General features: G+C 34.2%; 1 pseudogene; it reads left to right on the top strand.

Annotated features, from left to right (window-relative positions):
* Nucleotides 1-5,645: 5,645 nt before the first annotated feature.
* The window catches only part of LOC107756260 (protein FAM47E-like), a 21,719-nt pseudogene continuing 19,510 nt past the window's right edge, over nucleotides 5,646-7,854 (top strand).

Genomic DNA, 7,854 nt, shown 5'->3' with positions numbered 1-7,854 from the left:
TGGTGGGAGCATCATGCTGTGGGGATGTTTTTCAGCGGCAGGAACTGGGAGACTAGTCAGACTCAGGATCGAGGAAAAGATAAATGCAGCAATGTACAGAGACCTCCTTGATGAAAACCTGCTCCAGAGCATTTTGGATCTTAGACTGGGGTGAAGGTTCATCTTCCAACAGGACAACGACCCTAAGCACACAGCCAAGATAACAAAGGAGTGGCTACGGGATAACTCTGTGAATGTCTTTGAGTGGCCCAGACTTAAACCCGATTGAACATCTCTGGAGAGATCTGAAAATGGTTGTGCACCAACACTCCCCATCCAACCTGATGGAGCTTGAGAGGTCCTGCAAAGAAGAATGAGAGAAGCTGCCCAAAAATAGGTGTACCAAGCTTGTAGCATCATACTCAAAAAGACTTGAGGCTGTAATTTGGTGCTAAAGGTGCTTCAACAAAGTATTGAGCAAAGGCTGTGAATACTTATGTACATGTCTTTTGTTTTTTAAATACTGATACAAACACTGAATGATACACCACAAGAAATCTTCAGCTTTTGGTTTTATTGTTAATCAAAAAAAAAAAAAAACACTGAGCAAATAGTGTTAAATGCTATTTAAATGAATTCTAATTTTAAAATTTACATTTTAGATAAACATTCTAATTTAAATAAACTTTATATGCAACAAAATAAACTTTATATGAAAAGTTTTTAGTTTTGTGTTTCCTACAGGGCAGGGGAAGGGAAGAGGTACAGTACAGTATGTAAAATAAAAAAGGAAGTTTCTAAGCAGTTGTACACATCTAAATGTTTTTTGGCATTCAAGATGGGTCCAGATACATTTCAGCCAATAGGGATGCCTACATTGGATGGCCAATTTCACATGTATTTTCAAAATACAAAATACTGTATTTGTATCTAAATACACTTTTTCACACCGTATTTGTATTTAAATACATTTTTCCACACAGTATTTTATATTTTTATTTTAAATACGTTTTCATGTGTTTATGCCCATCTCTGCTTGTCTGAAGACCCCTGTGCATGTCGTGTGTGTCAATGACGCAAACTGCTTTCAGTTGCATCCTGTTGAGTGCAGGAAAAGGAAGGGTTTGAGAAGGTTATGTAAACGTTTCCTAATTAAACATCTTAAAAATTATTTATTTGTTTAGTGTTGTTTCTCTCTACATGTTTCAAAATGACCACACATTAAAGTGGAAAAGAAAGAATAACAAACACATCACAAAAGCATGACTGCCTTGCAAAAGCTGAATGAAAGTTTCCTTTTTCATTCAAAGAATGACAAGCGGTTTTTTTAAGTCAGTAGGTTTTGGCATGTTGACTATAACAAAACTTGATCTAAAATTGCTTTTATAAAAGATATGCTGCTGAGCAGTAGCAAGCAAAGCCATTCCATATCTTAACTGTTTAACTGGAATGGATAAATAAGTCAATCACTAATTACCAGCAAAGTTGCAATATGATGTTGTAAAATCTGAATAGTGCATCCACGTTTCTTTACTTCATAAATCTGATTAGCAGAGAGGCGTAGTGTATTATATTTGCATCCACTTTGCCACTTTTTACACTGTGTGTTGCAATATTCCTTGACATCTCTATGTTGCAATGCAGTAAACTACATATATTTTTGATGCAATATCTCATACATTTTTGAAGCTGCTCTTTTTGCAAAACCCAATTGTGGGAGAAGCTCAAAACATTTTTGTTCTAACCTGAACTGTGCAAATGCAAATTGTGAATAATACAACTATTCAGAAAATACTATGGTCTTTAAAGATGGGTTTGAATATGTTCTGCTATGGATTATGGCATAACATAATTTTCTTACGTATATCCCCTTTGATGAAGATACAGAGCTTGTGATTGTTGGTCTATTGATATGACCTCTGGCACAACAGTGAGACAGTCACATACTCTGTCTGCCCCTCCTTTCACAAGGATGCATTTATATATTTCACTGGGTGCTGCACTTCTGCATACGGAAAAAGGCAGGACAAGTTTGAACAACAGGGAAGGAACAGCACTTAAATAATGCCTCATAAACTAGATTTTAAAGCAGGGTGCTTATAGTCCAGCTCTTGGAGATCCACCTGGTATTTTGTACGCCTACCTGAAATGGTGAAAAGCTATTGCTTCACCTTAAAGTGATAGTTCACCACAAGATATAAATCTGCATGACTTTCTTTTTTTTAAATGGAACACAATAGAAAATAAATCTCGTAGTATTTTTGTGCACAAATAATATCTAATGTTGTTTTAGACTCCATAGCTTACATTGTATGAACAAAAACAGTTAAAACAACACAATCTCATAGCAATTTGTAACTATTTTAAATTTATGATGAATCTGTGGCTAATTCGTATACTTTAGGGGTGAACCTTCATGCTCAATTTGGTTTCCCTAAAAATCGTATGGTTTTGTACGATTCAAATTCATACAAAATCGCCACCTCATAAAACAGGTATATTTTTCCTGTGAAATGGGGCTGGTTGAAACATTCTTCAAAATATCATTTTCTTTAGAATAAAGAAAGCGTTGTGTTTTTTCTCACAATTATATAAATATAAACAAACTTAGATATAAAAAAAAATTAACTTAGAATTATAATATAAATGTGCAATTCTGAGAAAAAAGTTGGAGATATAAACTTGCATCAGTCAGAATTGAGAGATAAAAAGTCGCAACCACTTTTTTTAAATTATTATTATTCAACAACAAAATTACAAGATGTAAACTCAAAATTCAGAGAAAAAAAGTCAAAATTGTGAGATATAAAGTCAGAATTGTGAGATGTAAACTTGGAACTGTGAGGAAAAAAATCAGAAATACTCAAGTTTATATCTTTTTTTTTTCTCAGAATTGTGAGTTAATATCTCGCAATTCTGAGTTTTTATCTCACAATTTTGACTTTTTTTTCTTTGAACTGTGTAGCAGAAACTGGCTTCCATATTTAAAGGTTTGGAATGACGTGAGGATGAGTAAATGGCAACGGAATTTCCATTTTTGGGGTGAAAAATCTCTTTTTTGTATTTAAATACATTTTTCCACACAGTATTTTATATTTTTATTTTAAATACGTTTTCATGTGTTTATGCCCATCTCTGCTTGTCTGAAGACCCCTGTGCATGTCGTGTGTGTCAATGATGCAAACTGCTTTCAGTTGCATCCTGTTGAGTGCAGGAAAAGGAAGGGTTTGAGAAGGTTATGTAAACGTTTCCTAATTAAACATCTTAAAAATTATTTATTTGTTTAGTGTTGTTTCTCTCTACATGTTTCAAAATGACCACACATTAAAGTGGAAAAGAAAGAATAACAAACACATCACAAAAGCATGACTGCCTTGCAAAAGCTGAATGAAAGTTTCCTTTTTCATTCAAAGAATGACAAGCGGTTTTTTTAAGTCAGTAGGTTTTGGCATGTTGACTATAACAAAACTTGATCTAAAATTGCTTTTATAAAAGATATGCTGCTGAGCAGTAGCAAGCAAAGCCATTCCATATCTTAACTGTTTAACTGGAATGGATAAATAAGTCAATCACTAATTACCAGCAAAGTTGCAATATGATGTTGTAAAATCTGAATAGTGCATCCACGTTTCTTTACTTCATAAATCTGATTAGCAGAGAGGCGTAGTGTATTATATTTGCATCCACTTTGCCACTTTTTACACTGTGTGTTGCAATATTCCTTGACATCTCTATGTTGCAATGCAGTAAACTACATATATTTTTGATGCAATATCTCATACATTTTTGAAGCTGCTCTTTTTGCAAAACCCAATTGTGGGAGAAGCTCAAAACATTTTTGTTCTAACCTGAACTGTGCAAATGCAAATTGTGAATAATACAACTATTCAGAAAATACTATGGTCTTTAAAGATGGGTTTGAATATGTTCTGCTATGGATTATGGCATAACATAATTTTCTTACGTATATCCCCTTTGATGAAGATACAGAGCTTGTGATTGTTGGTCTATTGATATGACCTCTGGCACAACAGTGAGACAGTCACATACTCTGTCTGCCCCTCCTTTCACAAGGATGCATTTATATGTTTCACTGGGTGCTGCACTTCTGCATACGGAAAAAGGCAGGACAAGTTTGAACAACAGGGAAGGAACAGCACTTAAATAATGCCTCATAAACTAGATTTTAAAGCAGGGTGCTTATAGTCCAGCTCTTGGAGATCCACCTGGTATTTTGTACGCCTACCTGAAATGGTGAAAAGCTATTGCTTCACCTTAAAGTGATAGTTCACCACAAGATATAAATCTGCATGACTTTCTTTTTTTTAAATGGAACACAATAGAAAATAAATCTCGTAGTATTTTTGTGCACAAATAATATCTAATGTTGTTTTAGACTCCATAGCTTACATTGTATGAACAAAAACAGTTAAAACAACACAATCTCATAGCAATTTGTAACTATTTTAAATTTATGATGAATCTGTGGCTAATTCGTATACTTTAGGGGTGAACCTTCATGCTCAATTTGGTTTCCCTAAAAATCGTATGGTTTTGTACGATTCAAATTCATACAAAATCGCCACCTCATAAAACAGGTATATTTTTCCTGTGAAATGGGGCTGGTTGAAACATTCTTCAAAATATCATTTTCTTTAGAATAAAGAAAGCGTTGTGTTTTTTCTCACAATTATATAAATATAAACAAACTTAGATATAAAAAAAAATTAACTTAGAATTATAATATAAATGTGCAATTCTGAGAAAAAAGTTGGAGATATAAACTTGCATCAGTCAGAATTGAGAGATAAAAAGTCGCAACCACTTTTTTTAAATTATTATTATTCAACAACAAAATTACAAGATGTAAACTCAAAATTCAGAGAAAAAAAGTCAAAATTGTGAGATATAAAGTCAGAATTGTGAGATGTAAACTTGGAACTGTGAGGAAAAAAATCAGAAATACTCAAGTTTATATCTTTTTTTTTTCTCAGAATTGTGAGTTAATATCTCGCAATTCTGAGTTTTTATCTCACAATTTTGACTTTTTTTTCTTTGAACTGTGTAGCAGAAACTGGCTTCCATATTTAAAGGTTTGGAATGACATGAGGATGAGTAAATGGCAACAGCATTTCCATTTTTGGGGTGAAAAATCTCTTTAACCAGTAACAGTAATGTGACTAATTTAGTTTACAGTCTTGCTTGTTTGTGTTACATAAAAAGATGCACTTTGTACCATTAGATTATTTATGAAGGGTGGAAAATTGCCTGTAAATGAGACAGTGGCCACTTGACAGCTGGACAGCCCTAAAGAACATAAGGGTCGGGAAAACTATAAAAAAAAAAAAAAAACTGTGGCTGAACCAGATCCTCCACTCAGATCATTTGGTTTGCAAATAACAAGGAAGCCTGGTATCATGCAAATGTGTCATTCAATCTACCATAAAAAAAACTATTAACCTAACCGGTGTTATTATTCCTTATCTTTCCCATTATTTTCATTGTTTAAATGCTCAGTTGTTTTACTACTACCACATAAAACACTATTTGAAGTCTCATCAATCACTCAGGATTTCACATTGGGATACAGTGTGGAAATGCAGCTCTGTACAGGATGGTACAATGTGTTTGTTTCAGCTCCTAACAGGCTCTTGGCACCGTCCGGGATGGGCTGGTGCAGACCACGGCTAAGGAATGACTGTGGGAGTAGTGAGAAGAGCCAGACCTTTTCAGGAGATGTGATTGATGTTGCCTCAGAGTCAGACCATTAAGTACAATGGGAGGAAAAGAATGCTAAATTTATATTAGTGAGATTCTATTCTGCAGCTCACTGAGGCCACAAACGGCCTCTTATAAAACACTGTGCAATTGCGGGTCATTTTAGCTTGGCACAAAAATGAGAAATAGGATGGAAAATAGAATTCATTTCAGAGGGAAACAATTTCACTAAGCGTTGTGATCAATTATTCCCTAATATATCAATAAAATGGCAACATGGGCTTTAAAATATTGGCCTACTATTCGATTTTTTATAGTCCTTTGTTTAATACTTTGTTTAAGGTAGTGAATCTCTCACAGCTGAGAGAGAAGTTACACAACTACAACAATCCATTGTTTAAACATAAGGAATGATGGGATTAGGTGGGAGTGGATGTGGACTGACCACAGATCCAGATGACTTGGTGTAAAACTATCAGGTTTGTCTTTCAATATTTAACTAGTTTTGAAAAAAGGTGCTTATACACTGAAAAAAAAAAACAAGTGTATAAACATGTTTTGTTCAGAAATTGTTAGTCAATTTCACAAACAGTTACAAAGAAATGGCAAGTAACACATTCAATTAAATGTGAAAAATTTAAGTATAAAAACTGAAATAGTATTTTCTTGTAAAACATACTTGAATAATCTATTATTAACAACTTTTAAAAATCACTGATGATACAGTTACTGATTTAAAGGAAGTATAAATAATGCTCCCCAGAGGATGTTTCAGGAAGCTGAAAGTTATTAGAGCAATTCCGCTACCTTGAATGTCTGGAAAAGTACATTTCTGGGAGGACCTTTCGCCTTTTACAATAATAATAAAAAAAATATTTGTATGTTCCCAACCTTAATGTTTCCTTTCTTTGTCTTTGTCGACTGCCAGCTAAACCTTCCCTGATGATTTGTGTTATCCTGTATCAAACTAGTAAACAACTTTCAAGGACAAAGTAACAGGATCAGAATGATTTCTGAAGGATCACGTCACCCTGACGACGACTGCAGCAATGACTGCTTTGTCATCACAGAAATAAATTACATTTTAAAATATTTTTGATCAAATAAATGGAGCCTTGGTGAACATACAAAAGCAAAACCCGTTCTATTGCAGTTTGGTATCTGTTCTACATTGGCTCACCATTTAACTCGCAGAGCATCAAAGGGAGAATTCTTCCTTTGTGTGCTTTGTCTCAAAACTTACATAAGGCATCTGTCCTTTGTGGGAAAATGCAGCTCCCCAGTTTCTGGCACATCACATGCTCTGATAAATACTTTTCATAGGGTTTGGCTCTGAGGAAATTCCATTGCCCCTGTAGGGTGGCCCACTTCTACCTGTCTCAGCAGCAGCAGTGAACTCTGGGGAAAATGACTCTATAAACAATTAGCGCTGTTTTCTGTTCGGCTCATTTCTCCTGAGTCCGAGCTAATGAAAGAAACTTCCCACTCAGGGGAAAATTCTCACATATAGTCAAATTCCTGCTCTTGCTGCTCCAGCATTTCTCATTTAAAGACATTTTACATATTTGACTTCTGCAGTACAAAACATAATTAATCACTAAGGGGCAATTTAATGTATTCCATTCAAAAGTTTGTGGTCATGTTTTTGAAAGAAGTCTTTTGCTCACCAAGGCTGCATTTATTTGTTCAAAACTACAGTACACATTGTGAAATACAAAATAACAGTTTTGTATTGTATTATATTTTAAAATGTAATTTATTCCTGTGATATCAATGCTGAATATTTAGCAGCCATCACTCCAGTCTTCAGTGTCACACGATCTTTGAGAAATCCTTCAGAAAACCGTTGTGCTGCTTAATATTTTTGTGGAAACCATGATGCATTTATTTTCAGGATTCTTTGATGAATAGTAAGTTCAAAAGAACAGCATTTATTTAAAATATAAATCTTTTGTAACATTATAAATGTGACCCTGGACCACAAAACCAGTCATAAGGGTGATTAAAAGCTGAATAAATAAGCTTTCCATTGATGTATGGTTTGTTAGGATGGGACAATATTTGGCCGAGATACAACTATTAGAAAATCTGGAATCTGACTGTGCAAAAAAAATCGAAATACTGAGAAAATCGCCTTTAAAGTTGACCAAATGAAGT

The sequence above is a fragment of the Sinocyclocheilus rhinocerous genome, unplaced genomic scaffold, assembly GCF_001515625.1.
Source record: "Sinocyclocheilus rhinocerous isolate Xijiao unplaced genomic scaffold, SAMN03320098_v1.1 scaffold1043, whole genome shotgun sequence".
Lineage (NCBI taxonomy): Eukaryota > Metazoa > Chordata > Actinopteri > Cypriniformes > Cyprinidae > Sinocyclocheilus > Sinocyclocheilus rhinocerous.
The sequence above is the reverse complement of the archived record's forward strand: the minus strand, read 5'-3'. Positions and strand labels throughout refer to the sequence as shown.